The following is a 25782-nucleotide window of genomic DNA, read 5'->3' on the forward strand; positions in this document are numbered from 1 at the left end:
GTCATAACAGGTGGAGAGAGATCCGGGGACCTCTTACGTTTCTCAGTCGAAGATTTTGGCTCACTCTCCTCTACACCTTTTCCACTCTGCATCTGCAAGCTTTGAAACGGGAGGTTTAGTCCCAGCCTGGGAGGGAGGAGAAGCAAGAGGAGGAGAGGCAACCGCTGTGACCAAAGCGGAGGACAAGGCGACTGCCTCAGAAGGGGGAAGAAGGCCTTTCAGGGCCAACTTAACCTTCCTGTCCTTAAGTGCGGGTGTGTTAAAACCCACGCATATACAGCAATCTGTATTGGATGGGCCCACATTACGAAGTGTGGCCATCTGCTGGGGACAGCTTATAGCCAAACTTAGTGCACCTTTTAAACACCGGCTTATCAGCCATTTAAGCAAGAGGGAAAACAAGTATATATAAAAAAAAAATTTTCGCCACTGAAAACCACTCCACACATGCACAGAACACACTGAGGGGGGAGGGGAAGAAAGTACACTAACTATGCTAAACTAAGCTAAAGACTATGCTGGCTTAGTGGTCAACTACTGTGACTGTAGTGTACAGGGTCTTGGGTTTGAGCCTTGCATAGACTGTTTATTTAGAAGTGGCCCAGTAGCTCAGTGTGATAAGCAATACATATGTTATTATTTTGCAGGGTGGGAGGATGGCATAATGGTTAAGGTGTTTACCTTACAGATACAAGGTGCAAAGTTAGATTCTCACATGGGGTAATTGGCTAGGTGTGAAATGGCCCATAAGGGCAGTTAGCCTAGTACTAACCTATGAACCTAAAGTTTTAAACACAATGCACCAAGCAAGGGGAGGAAAGGGGAACCTACACTAATCACTATCCTAAAGTTAGCAGAAGAAAAAAGGCTAAAAGCTTTAATACCCACTTACTACTTGGAGCTCTGGAGATCACGATGCTTCAGCTAGCCACAGCAAATGATCGGGGGGGGTTGGAAGGTAGTGGAGGTGTATTATGGGTAAGGAGAGGAGCTTGGAGCTCAGAGCAGATGCTAGTAAGATTGCCTGCTCGTATCCCGCAGGTTGAAGATCAAATGAAGTGAACTACTTCAGATCAATAAATTCAAACACTAAAATATCAAATTCATATTTTGGTTCACTTGTCTTGAAAAAAAGTTACTCACAATAACGTTCCATGTTTGTAGTCCATCTCTCCCTTCATTCTTGCATATGGGTTTGGAGCAGACTCGGCAGATTACAAAGCTCAAAGTTTTAGGTGGCTCGTGGCAAGGTAGTTATCCCATAGGGCACTAGCAAGAATCCCCCCAGATCTTGTTTGTTGCTGACTATAAAAAAAGTAATAGAAAAAGTTATCCAGAAGGAATGAAAGGACTCCACCCTACCAAAGGCAATACTATCCTATCACCAGAAACTCCAAGGATGGGGTAGGTGGGTGGGTTCGTAAGAATGAAGGGTGAGATGGACTACAAACATGGGATGTAACAGTGAGTACATAACTTTTATGTTCTATAGTCCTATCTTACCTTCATTCTTATATATGGGACATTGTCCCCAGCATCTTTTTCTCGGGTGGCTCACGAGAAGAACAGTGAACCAAAGGAGGCTCTACCCCCTGGAGGTCAAATCCAATTTGTAATGAGTACAGGTTTGAGGGGTAGCCCAAGTTGCTACTGCATAAATACTGTCAATCGGAACTCTAGCTTGAAAGGCAGCAGATGTGGTTGTGGAACGAGTCTTTTTTAAATGGAAGGTTCTTTCTATTGGAGTAGATAAAAGAAAATACAGTTGGAAATCCAATTAAGTAGAGTCACTTTAGAGACTGGTAGATCTATTCTAGTTTCAGAAAAGGACACGAACAATTGGTCTGACTTTAAGTTTCTTAGTTCTATGTAGGTAGAACCGTAACTGTCTGATCAAGTTAATGAAATTTATATTCTGCACTGTTTGAATGATTAGGAAAAAATACAGGCAGTTCGACAGTTTGGTTGAAATTAGCCGGACAGGGTTTGTACGAAGGGAAAACCTTTTTATGAAAAATCAAATAAGGAGGTTTGATTGACAGAGCTTGCAACTCTGATACCAGTCTAGCAGATGTGATAGCCACTACAAAAATGGTCTTCCAAGACAAACTTCAATTAACACAAATGTGCGGGTTCAAAAGGCAGGGAAGTAAGTTTGGACAGAACAAATTTTAGATCCAAACGAGATGCAGGTTACTGAAAGGGAGGTCTCAGCAAGATAGTGCCTTTAAAGAAGGTTTTACATAATCTGTGAGCCATCAGATTAGGCTCATGTAGTCCCGAATGAAAATTTGATATCGCTGCCAGTTGAACTGTAGCAGTAGCTGATTCCTGATGGAAAAGTTCAGTTAGAAATTCTAACACCAAGGGGATGGATGCTGTGTAAGTATCTACATTTTTCTCATGCCCAGATAAAAAATCTTCTCCATTTGCTAGCATACAACTTTCTAGTGGAAGGTTTGTGGGAAGACGTACGGATATGGGTCACTGCAGGTGAAAAATCATGAAGCCTGACTAGGGATGGAAGTGGAGCAGTCCCGCTGTCAAGTTGAGTGTGTGGAGACAGGGGTGAAGGGAGCCTGACATGTCAAGAGGTCTGGAACTGGGTCCAGAGTCCATGGATAGTCTAGGAGACTAGGCCTGAGAAAGGGGAACCAAATCTGACAAGGCCTGAAAGGAGTGATCAGAATCATTTTGCTTCCCAAGAACTTTGCTTTCTGGATCACTTTCGATAGGAGTGGAAATGGGGAAAAACGCATAAAGTCCCGGAGGCCAATCATGAACAAGTGTCTCTCGGTGACTCCCCTGGAGGGGGAATAAGGGAGAAGTAGCTGCTGCATTTGGCATTGATCAGGCTGGCAAAAAGATAGCAAACCTGTCCCCCATTTGCAGAAAATCTGCTCCGCTATGTTCTTATTCGGAGACCACTCGTGAGGCATCAAGGTTGCCCTGTTGAGCTAGCCAGCTATCACACTGATTGTCCCCGGAATATGCTTGGTACTAGAAAGTGCTGGGAAGATATCGCCCACTACCAAACATGAAGAGCCTCTCGACAAAGGAGGCAAGCTCCTCCTTGCTCGTTTAGAAACCATACTACTGACATCTTGTCCAATTGGAATGCTATCGCGCCCAAGGAAGAAAGTCGTGAAGTGCTTGCAACGCTAGAAGCACTGCTCTCATATCTAGGACACTAATATGCAAGTGAGCCTCCTGATCTTGCCATGTGCCTTGGACAGACCTGCCTAGATAATGCCCCCCACCTGGTCACAATAGCAACGGGTTGGCGAGGGAGGAAGGGTGTTCCTTCAGTCAGCTGATCGGGCTGAATCCAACAACAAAGGCCCTTTTTGCAAGGCTCAATTATGAGAGTATGATGAGAGAGGCAGATAGAGACCACTAGGAAAAAGTAGCCATTGAAGAATTTGCATATGCAATCTGGCTAGTGGAGCTAGATTAATGGTAGAAGCCAAGATACCAAGTTTCAGCACTGTCTTGGCCTTAACTTTGTAGAGGAAGTAAACTGTACATCTGTTGTCAGATATTTTGAATTCTGTCTACAGGAAGACGAGCCATGAACTGTGTCCATTTCTGCGCCTATAAAGTCACAAATTGAGAGGGCGACAAGGCAGACTTTTCCCAATTTATCGTAATTCCTAGCTGGGTACAGAGCTGGATGGTTGAATCCCTGGCTTGTAGGAGTAGGTGCCTGGTGGAGGTGGTCAGGAGCCAGTCATCCAGGTTCGGAAACAGTGAATCCACGACATCTTGTGAGCTGTCACTACTGCCATGCATTTGAACACCCTGGGGGCTGTGGTGAGACCAATGGGCAGAGCACGATATTGGTAATGACTAGCTCCCAGCAGGAAGCAGAGTTGACTCCTCAATACACTGCCCATTTTTATGTGGTAGTACGCATCTTGGAGGTCTATGGAGCACATCCAATTGTCTTTCCCTAATAGAGGGAGTATAGACTGTAGGGTTACCATTCGGAACTTGGGACTTCACAGATTCGTTTAGTTTGCAGAGGTCCAAAATGGGCCTCCAGTCCCCTGTTCATTTTGGCACTAAAAAGAATCTGGAGTAAGTTCCAAATCCTAACTGGTCTGTGGGGACAGTTTGGATGACTGAAAGCAAGTTTTGAACTTCTAAAGTTGCTTGGATCCCTGTGATTGGCTGGAACATCTGGGACCTTCTTGGGGGTGTGGGGTGGAAGAAAGGTATGGAGTATCCTCTGGTGATTATTCTTAGTACCCACTTGTCTTGGGTGATGTTCAGCTAGGCTTCCGGACACAAAGATAAGAGACCCCTGACTGGCTCCAGAGAAAAACAGCTGGGCCCCACATCAGAAGTGCTGATAGGCATGGCCACGGAAGGAATCGCGGCCACCCTGGTTTTGCGAACCCCCCCCCCCCGGGCAACATCTACCATTAGTTCCTCCTCCCCTGCCTCTGAAGGAGGAATCACCCTGTGCGTCAGAAAAAATGTCTGGGACTTCGAGCCACATTTTCCCACACCTCTGATCCTTGGGATACGGACTAGAAGGGATGGTAAAACGTACTCCCACACCAGAGTGAGTTTCCCCTTCCTGTTCACACCTGGTGAGTGTATCTTTTACCTCTGGTCCAAACAAAGAGGAACCGAAGGGGGAGTTGGTAAAAGTAGATTTGAAGGGCTCTGCAAAATTACATAAGTGCATCCAGGAGTGTCTCCAAAGGGAAACTCTTGACCCAGCTGCCCTACTCGCTCTGTCTGCTGCATAGGAGATCAACCTCATGGAGGAGTTAACAATGGAGTTTACGGTGGATAACTGAACAGTAATTTTCTCAGAGACTCCTTCAGTTGATGTACCTTGGAGAGCATCTCCTAGGAGACCTCTCTGAAGCCTAGTAAAATGCGTGAAGTAGTTCAGCGATCAGAGAGTAAAAGCCGCCAAAGAATATACGCTTCCCATATCTGTAAATCGTTAGTGACTCCTTGTTAGGTGGATGGACAGATTTAGAAGTCCCCACTAGTTCCTTCTTAATGGCTGCCGCCACCACCACGGCATCTAGAGGCACACCTTTGGTCAAGAACTCTCTCTCTTTAGGGGCAAAGAGAAATTTGTTGGGTCTTCTGGGAACTGGTTCCACGGCATCTGGAGTTTCCCACACCTTTCGACTCACTAGGTTCAGGAGTTCTTCAAAAGGTACACACACCCAAGAGGCTGAAGGTTGAGACCCAAAAGCCTTCAGGTACATTGACTCATCAGAAGGGGAATGCGTGCCAGCCGCCTCTCTGCATCAGGATCTCCAAGATATCTACAAAGGAGATATCAGATGAAGCAAAAAAAGTGCAAAGAACAAAAATAATCCAAGGAACCAGGATGAAACAGCAAATAATGACCTCCAAGGAAATAGCATATCCAAAATTTATTTATCCGCTTTCGTCGACAAGACTTCATCAGAATACAAAAAGTAAAAAATGGCAAGCTTAAATAATTAAAATTTAATTAAAAACCATCACATGTTTAATTGAATAATGACTGACAATTAGTGCTTAAAGCACCCCTACAGATTTCACACTAAATGAAAAGAAACACTGCCCTTGTCCTTATTAATTCTGAGTTTACGATACTTCAAGAAACATTTAATGTTTTTGTATTCTGATGAAGTCTTATCGACGAAAGCGGATAAATAAATTTTGGATACGCTATTTCCTTGGAGGTCATTTGCTGTTTCATCCTGGTTGCTTGAGATATCAGATGACCTGGGGGATCCTTCTGGCTCCAAGCTGAGGTGATGGACTCATCCAGGGAGTCTACATGCTTCCTCTTGCGTGTCCTCTTCCAAGGGGACGCCTCAGAAGAATATTCTGGGAAGGTCTCTGAAGACTGGGGGCTGCCCAACAGGGGGTCCTGAGGCTGCGGGTCTCTGCTATCAAGAGAGATGGTGCTGAGAGAGGTCGGTGCTTGAGGGGGAAGAGCATCGGTACCCTTGTGCGGAGCTGACTGCCAGGGCAGCATGCTCATCTCAAAAGCAGACCTCTCTGGCTCCGAAGACAGCCCCGGTTCCGAGGAAACTGAGGTAGCCCTCTGTTCCAAAGCGATCCACTCATATGAATGTAGGGACTGAGCTCAACCTAGCAGATGCAGAGAGGGGTAGACTTGGCGCAGAACAGGTCTGGATCCAAGTGTCCCTATCTGGGTTGACTGGTGAGCTTTGGCTCCTAGACACCAAGGACAGCGCCGAAGGTGTCATAGCAGAACTCTGCTCAGACGGCCACAAGGGGAGCTGGAACAGAGGGTTCCACAACAAGCAGAACCGAAACTTCTGGCTCCTTAGGAGCAACACAGCTCAGAGTGATCACAACAGGGAGAATGATCTTACATGGCTCCGGAATGGACTGGGTTGGAGCCAGCAACAATTTGGGTAAAGCAGACAACTTCAAAAGTGTAAGCACTACTCTCTCTACATACTCTTCCGAAAGGCTCTTGGAGGATCTGGATAACAGGGTAGGCGACCTAGATATCTGTAAAAAGGGAGATCGTTGGCGAGACTGGAAATAGCCTTCTGGACTGGCTCGGATGCAATTTCTCAGTAGTCTGCTCTGAAAGACTTGGGGCAAACACTGCAGTGTCAACATCGATAACCGCAACCAATTCAGAGGACAGTGGAGCCAAAGAGGTAGTAGGTGTATCCAATTTTATAGTTTTCTGAGGAGGTTCAGACAAACTAGTCTGTGCAGGAGAATGTCTCTTGGCCGACTTGACCTTTTCTTTCTTTGATGAGTAAGACTTGGGAGGATAAAGAAGAGCTGGCTAAATCCAATCCTCCTTGAAGGAAGGCTCAAGGAGACCTTTCAGTATTAAATCTTTTCTTTCTTTGAGAACTCTGGAGCTGAAGGAGTGACAAAGAACAAGTTTCCTGTAGGTGAATGGCTCAGAGGCAGTAAACGCAATTACTGTGCCCATCAGTAATCAACATTTTTTGGGAGCACTTAAGGCACTTTTTAAAACCCGAAGGTTTATGATCTTTGGATTCCTTAGACATGTCTTGGTATAAAAGGAAGTTCTATGAAACAGGAGAGGACAACATGCTCTAACTTACGGGCCTCGCCCTTTAAGAAAGCTACACAAAAATGCAACAGAGGACTAGGTCCTCAAGTTAAACAGACCTAGCAGGAAACAGAAAAGAAGCCAAGTCAGAAAATACCACAAATAGTAAATCTTAAACAGCAGGCAAAAAACTAGTTAATAGTAAATGACACTGCACACAATTATACTAAACTATAAAACAAGGTCCTAACTCAAACGCAGACCTAAGCTAATAGGAACTATGTCAAAAAACTAGCACACAGAAGGATACCACATATAGAACACAAAATGGGCCTAGAAAGGCCAAAAAGTTCTCAACACTAAGTAAATTTGGCAAGACACTGCTACCTATGAAAAACTTACCAAGACTAAGTAAACTAAGCTATCTTATGTGAAGAAATTTCAGTAAAACTACAACAAAAAATATGCAACTTAGCCACAGCCAAGCAAGATGCACTTCTGAACTCGTAGATGAGGCAAATGAGATCTGGGAATTCTTACTAGTGCAGTATGGGATACCTACCTGGCCACAAGCCAACTAAGACTTTGAGCTTTGTAATCGGCAGAGTCAGAGCAGAGGATCGGCTCCAAACTCACATATGTAAGAATGTAGGCGAGACAGGACTACAGATCATAATTAGTTCTGCAACATTGTGCCCTGAACAAATTACTAGAGAAAGGACAGTCTTATACCCACACAATATGCTAGTCTGACAGATAGCACTGTCAATTTTACACTACTTGATAAGTTTCATCTTGCATTACATTCCACAGTATCAAGATGACTTGAGGAAACCACATAGCAGTACTTGCAATCCAAGTCTTCCATTACACATTGCAAGCTTTTCAAGAGTACTTTCAGTCTGATTTAAGAAAGTGGGCAAAAAATCCAAGAGACACAATTTGAGTGGTTCCTAGAAAAAACTAATTGCAGATTGGCATTTCGCATCTTTAGACGTTGCCTCTCAACACGTGAATCAATCAACACGGTAAAGAAGCTGTAAGGGAATATTTGCAGTCACTCAAATTTGAATCTGAACACTATAAACACCATGCGTTTGGTCATCTCTGGTACTGGAGAACATTTTTTTTCTGTTTTGATGGAAACCTTTATAAACAGTTAAGAACTGCTGCAATGGATGCCAAAGTTGCACCAGCCTTTACTAATCTGGTAATGGCACTTTGGGAGCAAGAGAAGTTGAAACCTCCGCCAAAAAATAAATAAATCAAAGATACAACAATCATTTGATTTCATGACTGGAAAATGACTTGGTACAAGTTTTTTGAAATTCACTAAAGGTGATTTTGGCAAGTCAATCAATTATCTTGAAATTACCCTGACTTTTGCATAAGAGAAGGGATGCATTGAAAGCCAGATTTACCACAAAGGTAGTTTTGTCAACTAATACTTACACAGTTTGCAAGCTCAGCACATTTAAAAAAAAATGAATGTTTTAACAGTGAACTTGTTACTCTAAGTGGTTCCTTTCTTGAACGATGTTACACCAGTGGTTGGTTAAATAAAATTGAGCAAATAGTGCTATTACTCAGAATGGACAGGGCAAGACCTATCCTAAACAGTCTAGCTTCAACTGTCAGATCTTTCAGTCATGCCTATAGTCCAAAACAAGACTTGTTTCAAGAATGCCTTTCCCCTTCCTATACAGACAGCTATGAACATTACAAAACATTTCAACAGTTAATTGGAAATGCATTCTGGGCAAGAGAGAGACATGGCTCAGATAATAGGTTTGAAGCAATTGTTTTACCTACCCAGCAAAGAACAGCATAAGCCAGTCAACCCTGAAAGCCTGCAGGAGTGCACTCAATCAGGAAAGGTCGGAAGGGTTAGTGCCCAAACTGTCTTTAGACAGCACAAGCTGTTTTGGTCCATGGAAATTGTCCTGAAATTCTGGAAGCTGGTTGGCTGTTCTACCCTTTGCATAATATAACCCAGACAGCTAAGGCTACTACAGCAGTGATTAAAAAGGAGGTAGTCCTACAAAAAAATAAAGGTCCCCCTATTTAACTTCTCCAAGTGCTGCAGAAGTAATGGCTTCCATTCTCAAGGACTACACCCTAAGCTATGGGGATGGTAAATGGGACCTTGTACAGCAGTGATCAAATATCTACTGCTATGCAGAGTGTACACACACACAGTACCATGATCACTCTTAGAAGGTTCTTTGTACATATGGATTCTAAGCCAGTTTGATACCCAATGGGTAACCTGGCCAACTCCAAACCCTAAAACTGGAATGTGCCTGCAGATGTTTCGACAGTGTGCTATGCTTCTGGAATGTACATCTGGTCTGCAATGTGTGGAGATGAAGCTTGAGGAAGCTACTTGGAGCTCTGCTCACAAATGCACAGTAAGTGACTACCTCTACAACACGCTGAACTGAAACTTCTAAAGAAAGATACTGTATTAGATGCTTTACTACAACGTGCTTTTGCATGGTCATAGCAGAAAAAAATACACCTAGTTAGATGTTCTAAGCTTATTCTGATATACATCTACAGAACTGACAAAACACAAATTGGTTCATAGGCAGGTACTAGGCTATCAGCCCTAGGGCCTATACAAGCCCAGCCAAAAAGGTACCCTGGTTTTTGCCACCCAAGAAAATTATTTTCCTGCGTCACTGTCTAGCAGAGCCACAGAAGTGATCCCCAGGGCGAATTTCCTATTTCCCATCCAATCAAGATTTTTTCTTGACGAGTGCCAATGAGGAGCTTTGTTTGATATAGTTTATTCCAGAGTAGTCTCTGTGACAGGAATCTATCCCTCCGGCATGTTGTGTTTATTGTGGGGACAAGGTTTAGGTCCCTAGAGCGTGTAGCTCGGAGGGATTGGGATTTCTTTAAGTGCAGCATGTCCAACAGCTCTTAGACATAGCTTTGCATGCTAGGCAGAGATCACCTATGAGTACGCGATATGCGATGGAGTAAAAGCTGGAGTTTTTTTGAGACAGTCTGCGTAGGGCACCTGTTTGAGGCCAGTAATCCTCTTTGTGAGGTATTTCTGCGGCCCTTCCAGTTGACGTCTTGAGGTACATACCAAAAGGGGCATTGTACTCTATAATGGGTCTAATGAGTGATATTAGAGGGGAGCAATGACCTCTTTCTGAATGAGAAACAGTTTGTGATGGTGTGCCACGTAGGATTTCCCAACTACTTTGGCGATGTGATCAAAGGAGAGACTGCTGTCCAACTGTGTCCCATGGTCTCATCACACTTTCAGTGTTAAGTACACAAACGCCTATGTTGTAGTTCATGGGTACAAAGTTTTTACCAAAGGGGATGACCATGCACTTTGGAATTGAGCTTGAGGCCAAGGCTTTGACACCAGGCATCTGTCGCAGCGAGGCCAAGGCTTTGACACCAGGCATCTGTCTCATCGAGACCCTTTTGTAGGATGTCCACATCGTTAAGAGGTTCGATTATGGCTCCTAGTTTGCAGTCATCTGCAAACTTCTTTAGCCAAAGACCTTCTGTGTTAGCCTGTACTTCAGAGAAGCAGATACCAAACAGCAGAGGACCCAGGACTGAACCCTGTGGTACTCCACTTGTCTGAAGTCTGATTTGGAGTCTGCTACTTCAGTGTGGGTTCTGTCAGTGAGCCAGTTGGCAACCCATCTTGCGACATAGGGATTTATAGTTTAGTGAGTTTATAATTCCAGAGTGGGGGATGGTGTCGAAAGCCTTGGCAAGATCTAGATAGGCTGTGAGAACCACCTTACCCTCTACTACAGCTTTGGTGACTTTGGGTATGGTAGACATGATCTGCCTTTTACAAACCCGAACTGGGTGGGGTCCAGAGTTTGGAGATCTAAAATCAACCTTAAATTCCTTAGTCCTTTCTGGTACATGTTTTACCTATGCACTACCATTAAATGCAGTATAGTTTGCTCCTCCTTTTGATGCCTACAATAAAAGGCTGACAGCTGAATGCACCTATTTAATGCGAACCAAAGACCACTTTTAGAATAAAGGCTGGTTAATCTGAAGGCTTACCCTGCCCCAGTGTGTGCGCGCATGCATGCACACATTTGTGGCTATGGCCCTTGAAACATTAGGATACAGCGCACTCTCCTGGCAAAGAATGCCCACCACCGGAAAATCTGTTTCAACAGGACAAGCACTTTCAACTAACTAAACCTTCTTCAGATCCTACACCTGTTCTGTTTATCAAGATTTACCCTGGCTTTTTAACTGTGTTATTTTATTAAATAGTTTTTTAAACAGTTGGATCTTTTACCTCCACCATGATGGCAAGACTATTTGGACATGCACATCTACTACAAAATTCCTTCAGGAATGAAGGTCCATCTCTGGGACATTAATTTTGTAGCCAGGAACAACTCTCTTTACCAAGGGTCTGAAGTTAAGCTAAATCATATACTTTTACCAAGATTGTTATCTACCCAGAATGTACAGAAATGAATAGGTGAAAATGCATTAGCAATACTGTGCATTTTCCCTCTTGGGATACAATTTTCCAGTTTTCCCCTTCTACTTTACTGCCTACTCTGTGCCACAGCTTGTGTGATTTGAATGGCCCTTAAGGGCATCTGCCCTTATCAATATGTAGTACAAGACTACTAAGAGCTTACCACTACATTTAGAAACATGGGAAGAATTGCTTTACAAAGACACTGCATGTATTTCTTCCCTTCAAGATGCAGCCTAAAAAGTTATTTTAAAATCAGAGCTGCATTTAACAACTGTGCCTTAACATCTTTTGGTAGGGATTGAATCCTCAGTCAGATGCACTTATGTCCAGAATGCATGTTGTTGCCCCCTAGTAGAGGGGCCTACGACAGGACAGGACAGAGGACAGGACAGCACAGCACACTGAAGGGCGCATTTCCCCAATGTCAAAGCATTCCAAGTTAGTTTATATACAGTCTATACAGTTGAACCCCTCTTCAAAGTTGACACCCTCTGCATGGGAGCCCAAAAGAAAGCTTCTTCAATCCATAATGAAGCCTAGAGAGAGCAAGAGCCCCTAGTAAGACGCACTCTCTCAAACATCACGGTCAGAGTTTAATCAGGAAAAAAAGGGGTAAACCTTCCCGTTAAGTCTGTGAAGTTCCTCCGTGCTGCTGCTAAACCCTCCACCTCAGAAGTCAAGTCTGCTTATACAAAAGAGGTGGGGGCAGAAGCAGGTGCTACTAGTATGGTGCTGTCTGTTCCTGGGCAAGTTGAGCAATAATGCAATGGGGTTCATGTAAACCCCCCCCCCCATACACACACACAATGGTTCCACTTGAAAAAAATTGAATTTCCATAAAAATCAAACCTTAGAACGTCTAAACCAGAATGTTGTATATTCTAAATGGCACAAAATTAAATCAGAGCCTCAGATCATCGAATGTGTACTGGAAAATATACCAAAACACTGGGTGAACGAAAATAAGCAGCCCAGCAGCGATGGAAACCACTCTGCTCTTTATTAAATTCTGGTACCTCGGCCTTCGCCTTCACAAGGAATGTTTTCCATAAAAAATTCAACGCTTATAAACCATCAGCCAGTCAAACAAACAAATTAAATCATTTACAAAAAATGCATTCATTTAAAGGAACCTAACCATAATGCATTACTTAACATGTATATATTTTAAATATTTTAAATTTTAAACTGAATTGTATATTTATTACTTGAATAATATTCTCTTAAAAATGCTTGATGCAATACTCCCCCAAAATGTTAACAAATGATAAGCAAATACTATTTTTAATTAATAAATATTAAATTTCTAAATTCAGACCACTGGGATATAAAGTATTGTAATTAATAATAAATCTAGATTCCATGTTCAACAATCTTCTAGTGAAATTAATACTATTAGAATCTATCCCCCAGGGTTTGCCCAAGACACAAAATCAAACCATTACCTAATCCCCTGTGTGCTTCATAGAAGTGGTTGGCCACTGGACTTTCCAACCTCCCCCTCCTTATGTCACCGATGTGCTCAAGAATTCTTAATTTCATTCTTCTCTTGGTCTGACCAATACACCATTTTCTTGGTGCACAATTGCATCCTAATATATAAATTACACCCGAAGAATTCCAATCAAAATGGTCTATGGCATTGAAACTAACTCCATTGATTCCAGTGCCATCCAAATTTCTACATCTATTGCAGACCTTACACTTTCTACAGGCATATGTCCCAGCGTTCCACTGTCTTCTCTTGTGAGTTTTGAACCTTAATAGTTCCTTTAAATTCTGGAATCTTCCATAAGAAAACGTCACTTTATTGGGAAATAAATGTCCTATCTTTTCATCCCTGCTAATAGGCCACAATGAATTTACCACCCTTCTTAAAATGTTTGAGAATTCTGAAAATCTACTCTCAAAAAATAATGTACTGTCCCCCCCCCATGCTTCCTCCATAATATCACTTCCAGAACTATTTTCTCTTCAACATTCCTCTTTTCTTTGCTACTATGAGATCTTATATGCCTAATCATACCCACCTCGTATTCAACTTGGCTTCTAGCTGACATCACCATTTTTTAGAACAGCCTCTGGTACTTAATTTTGCCTCTACCTTGTTGAATTCTAAACCAAGCATATGCCTCTCTGATGTATTGACGGCAATTTGCTTGAATTCACCCACTGGTAAAGACCTTATAAGACAGACTATGAATACTTGTGGCATGTAAAAAATTATTAGCTGTTTCTTTATGAAATTGTATTTTTCTATCAGACCCTACATAAAAACTTACATCGAGAAATTGAATTTCACAACGCCCTATCTTATAAGTGAAATCCAAACCACAAGGGTCGTTTCTTAACTCACTAATAAATTTGTCAAAGTCCTTAAATCACCTTTGCATAGAAATAAAAAAAAAAAAAACAAAAAAAAAAACGATAAATCTTTTATACTTCCCAACTTTGTACCGAAAGAAATTAGAATAAATGAACAACTTCTCAAAATGTGCCATAAATATAATGGCATATGAAGGAGCATAAGGGGCACCCCATTGCTGTGCCCTCTTTCTGGAAAAAAAATAAGTTTTCAAATTCAAAACAATTATGAGTTAAACAGAACTCTAACAAATTGATAATATAAGAAGTGCATGGACCTTCACCTAACATCCTGGTAACTGCCAAGTCCCCAAATCTTGTTGATACTGGTGTACAGTGACTTGACATCTACACTCACCCAGTAGAAACTGTCCTCCCATATTGTGCCCCCTACACTTCTACAAACTTCACTTGTATTTTTCACATGTGAGGGCACCTTAAATACTTTTCCAGCACTGAATCCAAAAAAATTCCTACATTCTGTAAATATGCACCCTTCCCTGATACAATGGGATGCCCTGGAGGATTCCTCATATCCTTATGCACCTTAGGAATAAAAAAATCTTCGAAAACTTTTCTCCTCAAAGAGGGTACAGCAATGGGTGCCCCTTATGCTCAGTCATATGCCATTATATTTATGGCACATTTTGAGAATTTGTTCATTTATTCTAATGATTTCTTTCGGTACAAAGTTGTGAAGCATAAAAGATTTATCGATGATTTTATTTCTATGCAAATGTGATTCTAGGGACTTTGACATTTATTAGTGAGTTAAGAAAACCCTTGTGGTTTGGATTTCACTTATAAGATAGGGCGTTGTGAAATTCAATTTCTCGATGTAAGTTTTTATGTAGGGGGTGATAGAAAAATACAATTTAGACCTCATCATAAAGAAACAGCTACTAATAATTTTTTTACATGCCACAAGTATGCATAGTCTGTCTTATAAGGTCTTTACCAGTGGGCGAATTCAAGCGAATTGCCATCAATACATCAGAGAGTCATATGCTTGGTTAGAATTCAACAAATTAGAGGGAAAAGTAAGTACCAGAGGCTATTCTAAAAACATGTCAGCTAGAAGCCAAGTTGAATATGAGTTAGGTATGATTAGGCATATAAGATCTCATATTGAAACAAAAACTCCTCCTTCCACACAAAATAGAACTCTGGCCCCAACAAAATATTCACCGACTGTGAAATGAAAGGGAACAAGCAGAAAATAGAATCTCTCTCTAGCGCTTCGGTGTTTCCACCTTCAAGGAATATCAAACATTCAAATTGCAAATTACATGTTCTTGTATAGAACTTCTAATTGATAATACACATCCCTTAATTAAAAAATTATGTAATTATATAAAAAAAATCCTATCTTAAACACTTCCAGTTTAGCTCATTATTAAGCCATATGGGTGTCAGTTTTATACTTTGAAATAAAAATGCTTTCTTTATACAACAACTTTAGTTTCAACACACTTTCATCATTAAATAAACATTTCACACTTTCTAAAACAGTGCCTTTTAATAAAGGCACATCACCATTATGAAATGTATTAAAATGTGAAGCAATTATTTTATTTTCCCTCTTATTTTTTACATCCCTAACATGTTCCATGAACCCAATACGGAATTCTCTTAGTTTCCCCTATATAATAAAGTTCACAAGGACATTTAAGTGCATATATTACCCCTTTACTTCTGCATGTATAAACCTCCTTTGGCTCAAATTTTATTCCATTTATACTATGAAATGTTTTAACTATTTGTGCAAATGCTGCATCTATTACAACTTATCGTTCCCAAATTCATAACCTTCTTAGGTATATCTATCTTAGGCATTTGAAACTTTCCACATACTACCATATCTTTTAAGCTCCTACCCCTTTTATATGAGAAAAGTGGTTTATTCGGAAGAATACCTGCCAGAATCCTATCCTCTAACAAATATTTCCAATAGTATTCTATTAAAATTTTAACTTCCTCACTTTTCACATTATACACTGAGACATAGTAAATTTCATCTCTCCCTTCCTGTCTCTCATTGATTCTTCTAGTACGAAACATGTTCCTTCTTGTACATGAAGGATCATCCCTATTCACACCCTTTTCCTTCTTTAATTTCACCAGTGCTTGTTTCAAAATACTTGGTCCATAACCCCTCTGTATAAACATGTAATTAGTTGTCTCCAATTCCTTCTCCAAAGTACTTACTTCACTACACAATCTAATCTAGACACACAAACCAATTCACCATAGGGTAAAGACTAATACACGAGGATGGTGGCAACTTGAAGCATGTAAATACTGATTACCATCCGCAAACTTTCTATGTATGTTAAATGAAATGTTCCCTTTTTCTGTACCTTCCAAAATAAGGTCCAAAAATACCACCCTATTACCCTTCTGGAGTCCGTCAAATGTCAGACCGAAAGGATTCTTATGTATATCTAACAAATTTGTCTACTTGCTCTATACCATCTTCACAAATAAAAATCAAATCATCAATATAACTAAAATAAAATTGTACATGTCTCTTTACAAAATCGAAATCAAATAAAAACTTTCAAAAAAAAAGACAAAAAGGTTCGCATACATAGGGGCAAATGCTGCCCCCATTGCTGTACCTTGTTTTTGTCTATATATTATCAAAATAAAAACAATTTTCGTTAAACAAAAATCTATCATTTCAATAGCAAAACATGTTAAAGGGTTATCTTTAACAAGAAAAAACCTTATTGCCTCTAAATCATCCCTATGCTGGATGGAGGTGTATAGGCTTTTAACATCAACCACAAGCCAATACATGTCTTTTTTCCATACCAAAGATGAAATTTTATTTAAAAAATCTACACTATCTTTAATATAAACAGGGGATCTAATAACATAAGGCAGTAAAATGTTATGTAATACCAACCCAACATTATGCAAATTACATGCATAAATAATGGGTCTACCTGGTGGTTCAACCATACTTTTATGCACTTTAGGCAGACAAAAAAAGACAGCTATTTCACTTTTACAACTAAATAATTTGTCTCTAACCTCTCTTTCTGTGAAGTATCCCGATCCAACACTTCTATCCAATATTTTTCCATATTCAAGCATTGCCTGTTCATATTTACTTTTACTACATTTCTCAAACTTCAGCATTGTTCAAGTGATCCATACACGTTATAATACTGTAATGCATTCATAACAACCATCTTATTACCTTTATCCGAAGGTTTAATAACTATATCTGTCCTATCACTTAATTTTTTCAAAGCATACCATTCCTTCAAAGTTAAATTATAAGAGACTTCACTTCTATTTAACATCATGTTGTCACAAATATTTTCATAACCAAACCCCATCATAGAACCAAACTGAATACATTGGTTGACAAAGGGTGGTATGAATTTGTTAAACGAAGTGATACAAGAAACATCAATTTTACTATAAGTATTGTATGAATTATCTATATTTTCATCACAAGAAAAAAAGCTGTCATCAGATTCACTAATTAGAGAAGAATCCACTATATTATTTAAGCCCATGGAGTGTTTAGAAAAATGATATTTTAAATGAATTTTCCTAAGAAATCTAAAAACTTCCTGCTTAACTACATGTCCTTGAGGTAACAGTCGGTAAAAATTTAAGGCCCAAGGCCAACACAGGCATCTGTTCTTGTGTTAATACACAGAGATAAATTTAAAACGGTTTGGTTCAGTACATGCCTTATTTTCTGAATCTTTTATTAAATTGTTATCCATTCCCTGGTCCCTGCTGAAAATCCACCTGGTAACCCCTATCTGGGTTACCGGCGTATGCCCCAAAGTTTCTATTACGTTTCTGTCCTTGCTGCTGTTGATTGTAGTAAGGCCCCCTTTGGTTCCGAAATGTTTGCACATATTCCGCCGGTTGCTGTGGTAGAGGCAACTCTGGGAACACTCTTACATCCCAACGATTTTCCTCTCCTGAAGAAATGAAAGAAGATGAAGTCGTGCTTTTAAACCTTACACGCTGACATTTCCCCCGGTTACCAGCCTTCCGATTGGAGGAATACGTAAAAGCCATCCCTGCTTTGTAGTCATAGATGTCCAGAGAAAGCTTTGATTTCGTTTGTTCAATTATTTCAGTCTCTCAAAGTAACCTCATTAGTTTTGTCCAAAAAAGCTTTCATATTATTAGGGTTAACAGAATCCCTTATAGTTTGTGATAAAGCCAACTCCTGCTTTAACTTCTGGTGTTTTAACTGATCTCTCTCCAGCAGAATGTGAAGCCACTCAATAACACATTTGTGAGCAGATTTAAACCATCTTTCTTTGAATTGTTTATCCAAAGAGCAGTTCAAATCAAAAGGTGTACTCGGGTTTTTTTTTACAAATCTCAACCCTTTAGGTGTAATATCAAGGCCAATGTACCTCTGTAACCCCAATATATTGAAATGAGTTTTTGTCTCTCTTTCCAACAACCTTTCGTATTTTTGACAAAGTTCCCTTATATCCAGTGGTATACCATGAAACTTTTGTCCCACCGTATTAAAAGGGTCAGAAACTCTCTTTGTTATAAGATCTCATAGTAGCAAAGAAAAGAGGAATGTTAGTTTAAGAGAAAATAGTTCTGAAAGTGATATGGAGGAAGCATGGGGGGTGACTAAGTTATTTTTTTGAGAGTAGATTTTCAGAATTCTCAAACATTTTAAGAAGGGTGGTAAATTCATTGTGGCCCATTATTAGCAGGGATGAAAAGATAAGACATTTCCCAGTAAAGTGACCTTTTCTTATGGAAGATTCCAGAATTTAAAGGAACTATTAAGGTTCAAAACCCAGAGGAGAAAACAATGGAATGCTGGGACATATGCCTGTGGAAAGTGTAAGGTCTGCAATAGATGTAGAAATTTGGATGGCACTGGAAGCAGTGGAGTTAGTTTCAATGCCATAGACCATTTTGATTGCAATTCTTCGGGTGTAATTTATATATTAGGATGCAATTGTGCACCAAGAAAATGGTATTTTGGTCAGACCAAGAGAAGAGTGAAATTAAGAATTCTTGAGCACATCGGTGACATAAGGAGGGGGAGGTCAGAATGTCCAGTGGCCAGCCACTTCTATGAAGCACACGGTGGGATTAGATAATGGTTTGATTTTTATAGTGTCTTGGGCAAACCCTGTGGGATAGATTCTAATAGTATTAATTTCACTAGAAGATTGTTGAACATGGAATCTAGATTTATTATTAATTACAATACTTTATATCCCAATGGTTTGAATTTAGAAATTTAATATTTACTAATTAAAAATATGTATTTGCTTAGCATTAACATTTTGGGGAAGTATTGCATCAAGCATTTTTAAGAATGAATATCATTCAAGTAATAAATAGGCAATTCAGTTTAAAATTTAAAATATTTAAAATTTAAAATATATACATGTTAAGTAATACATTATGGTTAGGTTCCTTTAAATGAATGCATTTTTTTGTAAATAATTATTTAATTGTTTAATTGACTATGGCTGATGGTTTATAAGTGTTGGATTTTTTTATGGAAAACGTGCCTTGTTCAGGCGAAAGCCGAGGTACCAGAATTTAATAAAGAGCAGAGTGGTTTCCATCGCTGTTGGGCTGCTTGTTTTCATTCACCCAGTGTTCTGGTATATTTTCAGTATTGTATTTTCTTGTATTTGAAATGAGTACTGGAAAACCCTGCACAATATTACTAAAGTCCCTGTTATTTTAAGTTTTAACTTAGAGAGCTAGATAACAGTGTCCATCACTTTAAGAAGCTGGTCTTACATTATTAAAAGTGGCAGATGACAGTCTAATAGTGGAGCAGTAGGAACCTGTATGTTTTCAAGTCAAAGAAGGGTAAGGTTAAGGTTACATTTTACAGGTAGTTATAAAGGTGGAAAACGGCGAATTTAAAAAAAAGTTTCTGGTATTGGAAGGAAAAGTTGGCAAGTAAGAACAAAGGTAATGCTAACCATTTCAGTCTTCGAAGGAGAAAGTTGTGCAAAAGTACTGCAAAACATGTACAGTGGAAAAGTACAGTTTTGTACCTACCATAAATGTAGATGTCCGATAGGAATGCATCTGCAGTCCTTACAAATGGGTTGTCCTGTCGTCAGGCAGCCCTTCGGTCGCCCGGATTCCAAAGTCTGGGTCTGGCCTCGGCTGGTGTCGCACTTCACCTGACATCATAGCTGCAGTTATTCGGGTATAAAGGCATCAGCCGACGCCATTTTCCTCAGTGTTTCTTGCCTCAGATGCCAGGTGCCCTCTAGGAAGGCTAAATTTGGATAAAATGCAAATGATTCCAAATAGTATAGAGCAAACTAAAAATAAGCATGTATGTACATATATACAAACAAATACACCATAATAGATTCCCCCAGCTAGCTACAAGATGGGCAAATACCCTAGGAGTACCACAGAGGGGAAGGAGGGTGGGTAATCCTGACTGCAGATGCATTCCTATCGGACATCTACATTTATGGTAGGTACAAAACTGTACTATGCCCTTCAAGGATGCATCTGCAGTCCTTACAAATGGGTAGAATACCATAGCCAAACAGGGGGAGGAGGAGAAATAAAATTATGGTGTAGTCAAGATCCCTTGCAAAACAGCAGTGGCAAAACCTGCTCGGGATCTAGAGTATAAAGGTAAATTATAATGCTTGGCAAATGTATGCACGGAGCTCCAAGTAGCAGCCTCTAAAATGTCTTTGGTAGCCACTCTCGTAGAAAAGCTGTGGTAGTGGCTGTAGCCCTTGTAGAGTGAGGCCTGATGTTTTCTGGAGTTTTCTTCCCATGGTAGGAGTAACAAAATCTAATGCAATTTCCTATCCACTTAGAGATTCTGTTTTGAAATTGCTTTTCCTTCCATTCCTGTTGCATATGCTACCAGTAGCTGGTCAGTTTTTCTATTGCCCTTGGTCCTGTCCAGGTAGTAGCATAATTGTCTATGTACATCCAAGGTATGCAACAGTCTTTCTCCCCTGTTCTGTGGGTTGGGGAAGAATGTAGGTAGGTGGATAGGTTGGGGAAGAATGTAGGTAGGTGGATAGCCTGATTTAAAGATACTCTGGAGACCACCTTAGGCATAAAAGTAGGATTTGTTCTCATGGACACTATCTTGATGGAAGATCAGGAAGGGCTGTACTGCCATTAATGCCTGTAGCTCAGATACCCTTCTTGCTGAAGTGATTTCCAGCAGGAAAGCAGTTTTCCATGATAAGTATTGTAATTGTGCTGTTGCTGCTGGTTCGAAAGGAGGGAGTGTCAATTTCTCTAGCACAAAGTTAAAATCCCATGCTGGCAATGGTGGCTTCCTAGGTGGTTTTACATTTTTAATTCCTCTCAGAAACTGCCTGAGCAGAGGATGTGAGAAAACTGCAGGATTCAAGTCGTATTTTGCTGAAATAGCTGATGCATGAATCTTAATGGAAGAATAGGACAGGCCTTTGTGGAAGAGCTCTGCCAAGTATTCCAGGATGTTGGCTATGTTTACCAGTGACACATTTTCTCCTTTTGCAGTACTCCAAATGAGATATCTTTTCCATTTTGCTGAATAATTTTTCCTTGTTGAGGGTCTGCGAGCCTCCAAGATAATGTCTTTAACCCTTTGGGATAAATTGGGGTCAATTGGTCTTGTGCAATGTTCCAGGCAGTCAGCTGTAGTGTTTTCAGGTTTGGATGCAGGGTGTTGTAGTTGTTCTGTGCAAGGGAACTAGTGGTAGGTGCCATATTTGTTCCCGAGACATGCTCCTCAGTAATGGGTACCAATGTTGTCTTGGCCAGTCTGGAGCTATCAGAATGATCCTTGGACGGTCCTCTTTGATCTTCAATAGCCCCTCATGCATCAAAGGAAGTGGTGGGAATGCATATGCGGTCAGGTTTTTCCAACTGAAAGATAGGGAGTCCACCTTCCAAGCAAGTGGGTGGTACGTCCTTGTGCAGAATTTCTTTAGTTGGTGATTGCGTGGGGATGCAAATAAGTCTATTTCTGGGAGTCCCCATTTTCTTGTAATGGCTTTGAAGATGTCCGGATGCAGCATCCATTCGTGGGCATCCGTGGTAGTTCTGCTTAGTATGTCTGCTAGAATGTTTTCTTTTCCTGGTACAAAAATTGCTTGTAACTGAATGTTGTAGCTCAGGGCCACATTCCAGAGGTCCATTGCCATCCAGCATAGAGGGTACGAATGTGTGCCTCCTTGTTTGTTGATGTACCACATAACTGTGGTATTGTCTGTCCTTATCAACAGCTGACCTTGTCGAAGAAATGGTCTGAATTGCCAGTTTTACTGCCAGCATTTCCTTTTGATTTATGTGTAGGTGCAGCTGGTCTTGAGTCCATAAACCTTGAATGCACTTGTCCAGCATGTGGGCCCCCCAACCGAGGTCTGAGGCGTCCGTTGTGATGGTTTGGCTGGGTTGAGTGTTGTGGAAGGGCAGTCCTTTGTTTGATTGACAGGCCTGAGCCCACCATTGGAATTCTTGCTTCAGGCATGGAATTATTGGAATTTGGGTTTCTAGGCTGTGCTTGTGCTGAGCCCATAAATTCCTTAGGTACCACTGTAACTTTCTCATATGCAGTCTGGCATGTGGAACCAATATTATGCAGGATGCCATGAAACCCAAGGCTTGCAGGACTTTCTTGCTGTTAGATGGTTCTGCTTTGTTAATGCCAAGAAGTAGAGAGGGAGTTGCTCCTGTTTTTCTACTGTTAGGAATGCCATTTGTTTCGATGTGTCCAGCTCTGCACCCAAAAAGGTTATCCTTTGGGATGGTACCAGCCTTGACTTTTTTATATTGACTGTATATCCCAGGGCTTGTAGTAGGTAAATGACCCTTTTCAAGTCTTCTGCTAGCTTGTTTTTGTTGTCCGCTTGTATCAGGCAGTCGTCCAGGTAAGGGTAGATTTGTATTCCCTGAAGCCTGCAATGAGCAATTACTGATGCCAGGCATTTCGTGAACACTCTGGGCGCAGTAGATAAGCCAAAGGGCAATGCTGAGAATTGATAATGCTCTGATCCTGCAAGAAATCCGAGGTATCTTCTGCAAATTGGTCGTATGGGGACGTGCAGGTATGCCTCCTTGAGATCTAGAGTTACCAGCCAAGACTCCTTGCCCAGCATGGGAAGAAGCTGCTGCAGGGTCAGCATTTTGAATTTTGGAACAATGAGGAATGTGTTTAAAGCGGACAGGTCGAGAATAGGTCTCCATTTGCTTTCTTTTCTTGGTACCAGGAAGAGTCTGGTACCTTTTCCACAGCTCTCATCCTTAGTAATTGAGTTATTTGTTTTAGAGCTTCTGCCTTTTGATTTGGAGGTAGGTTTGGCATTCCTCTCTTCCCTGGTAGAGTATGGAAGCGAAACCTGTAACCTTGGTCTATTGTCTGCAAAATCCACTTGTCTCTTGTGATGTAATGCCATTTTACTGAAAATAAAGCTAGCTTCCCGCCTAAGGGTGCTTCTAGTTGTTCCCTGGTAGGCGGTGCCAGAGCCAAGTCACTGTGATTGTCCTGTAGTAGTGGTGGTGGTGGCTGTGGCTGTGCCTCGCTGGTTGTTGCCCTGCCACTGGCGTCCCCTGTAGGCTCTCCTGGATTGACTTCTGCCTCTTGAACGCCTATTCCTGCCTCTCTGAGCTCTGGAGGAGTCTGGAAAGGACCAATTCTTGGAGGGCCAATTCCTGCTAAACCTTGGAGGTTGGACCTGTAAGAAATCTTTCACTGTTTGGACAGATTTTGCCTTCTCTTCCATCTTCTTCAGCACCTGTTGTGCAGGAGAGCCAAACAAATTGATCTTGTCCATGGGAGCATCTAGTAGTTTTGATTTGACATGGTCTGGTAAGGCCTGCTCTTTTAACCATGCATGCCTTCTGATAACTGTGCCAGTCATGGCTGATCTAAAGGAAGCCTCCAGTGCATCATAGCCGCATTTTAAGGAATGGCTACTGACTTGCTGTATGTTATGTAGCATTTCCTGAACAGATTTTTTGGTTAACTGATCTAGCATAAATTCTTGATACTGGATCATGTGGAATTGACAGTTCAAGGCCCTAGCTGAAAGAGTAGCAGAAGTGTAAACTTTTTTACCCCATCTCTCTAAGGACCTGGATTCCCTTTCAGAGGGGAGGGGGGTTTTGGCAGAGGTAGCTGCTACAGCCTTAGGTCCCTGGGAGAGCCTTATACAAATGGTAATGCGTGTCCGGGACACTGTAGTACCTATCGGGCTTAGCAGGGGCCGGAGGTAGTGAATCAGGAGTAGTACAAGCATCATTAAATGCATCATCTACAACAGAAAGAACTGGAGGTATGGCTTAAGGCCTATGTTGTGGTAAATGCAGAAAAGTTCTAAGCCTTTTTCTAGAGTCTGAAAAATCCTGGCCCTGCCACTGAAATTGTTCCCTCATAGCATGCAAGGTTTCCCCAAAGGAAAATTCCTCAGGCGGAGAGGCAGAAGGAATGGACTCTTCAGCATCAGAGTCTTCATAAGGGGAGAAAGGAGCCTCTGGAGGGTCTGTATTATCTGAGTCATCTGTATTATCAGAGGAATCACCTGTAGAAACTGGCTCAGGGGGCTCTGCTCTAGGCCTCTTCTCTGGAGGTGGTTGAGAGGCCCTGTCAGGGTGAGGTTGGGATCCCCGGAGTAAAGAAAAGAGTTCCTCTGCTAGACTAAGCATTTGTGAACTAGAGCTAGGCCTGTGAGAGGGGGGTCTTAGCAGGCACAGATTTAGTGGTTTTAGCTGCTTTAGCCCTGGCAAAGGCCTTAATGGACATGGTTTCAGGTGGCCTAGCAGCTCCACGTGCAGGGGTTGAAATATCCAAGGGAATATAGTGTCAGATAATTCCTGAGAAACTGCAAGAGCAGGAGGGATTTCCGAAGCCGATTCCACCAGGTTGGAAGAGGCCTCGGTAGGAGGTAAGTTGGAAGAGGCCTCGGTAGGAGGTAAGTTGGAAGAGGCCTCGGTAGGAGGTAAGTTTTCGGCTGAAGGAAGAACCGCTTGCTCAGTTTCAGCCGAAACAGAGACACTCGCTGTTGGCTTAACCGCGGTTTCGGCCGAAACCGCGGACCGTGAGTGTCGGTCCTTTTCCTTGCGCTTTTTAGATATTTGCGTAGTCGGAGGATCCGACGGCATAATGTAAGCAAAATCGGAGCCGAAAAACTCCTCAGCAAATTCCGACAGACGTCTAAGCGTCCATCGGTTAAAAGAAGCACAGGCTAGACAAGCAGCTACGTCGTGGTCTGGGCCTAAACAAGGTAAGCAGTAAGAGTGGAAATCTTTAGGAGGTATTTGTTTCCCACAAGTTAAACAGTTATTCACTTTTTCTGACATCGGCTGAGGCAAGAAAGAGTCCCCAACGGGGTACTTGGCTTTTTAGAAGTCTTCGGTAGTAGTAGAAGTATTCGGTAGTAGTAATCTCTGGTTCTGACCGACCGGCACTTGCGAACAGCTTCTGCTTCGGGCGCCACGCGGCAAGAAAGACTGAAGAAAATGGCGTCGGCTGATGCCTTTATACCCGAATAACTGCAGCTATGACGTCGGGTGAAGTGCGACACCAGCCGAGGCCAGACCCAGACTTTGGAATCCGGCCGACCGAAGGGCTGCCTGACGACAGGACAACCCATTTGTAAGGACTGCAGATGCATCCTTGAAGGACATCCCTTAGTTTTCTATTTTTCATTACATTTTGTGTCGGACAAAGTTAAAGCAGTGCAATTTTAGTGTGTATATGTTGGAAAGCACAGTTTTGTGAGGACATTTGAAAAGTTCTACTTTGAAATCAATTAACTTGTGCGGTTATATGGTAGAATTTTTAAGTTGAGTGTTTGGTGGTACCTAGAAACTATTATATCCAAAGGGTGCACAGGAAGATTGTGTTCTGTTTACCTGTATGTTCACTGATTTAGTC

General features: G+C 41.5%; 1 protein-coding gene across 2 annotated transcripts in view; it reads right to left on the bottom strand.

Annotated features, from left to right (window-relative positions):
- The window catches only part of SRSF6 (serine and arginine rich splicing factor 6), an 826370-nt gene that overhangs the window by 708831 nt on the left and 91757 nt on the right, over positions 1–25782 (bottom strand). The window lies entirely within an intron of this gene.

Source organism: Protopterus annectens, chromosome 12.part0, assembly GCF_019279795.1.
Source record: "Protopterus annectens isolate FY-2018-M chromosome 12.part0, PAN1.0, whole genome shotgun sequence".
Lineage (NCBI taxonomy): Eukaryota > Metazoa > Chordata > Ceratodontiformes > Protopteridae > Protopterus > Protopterus annectens.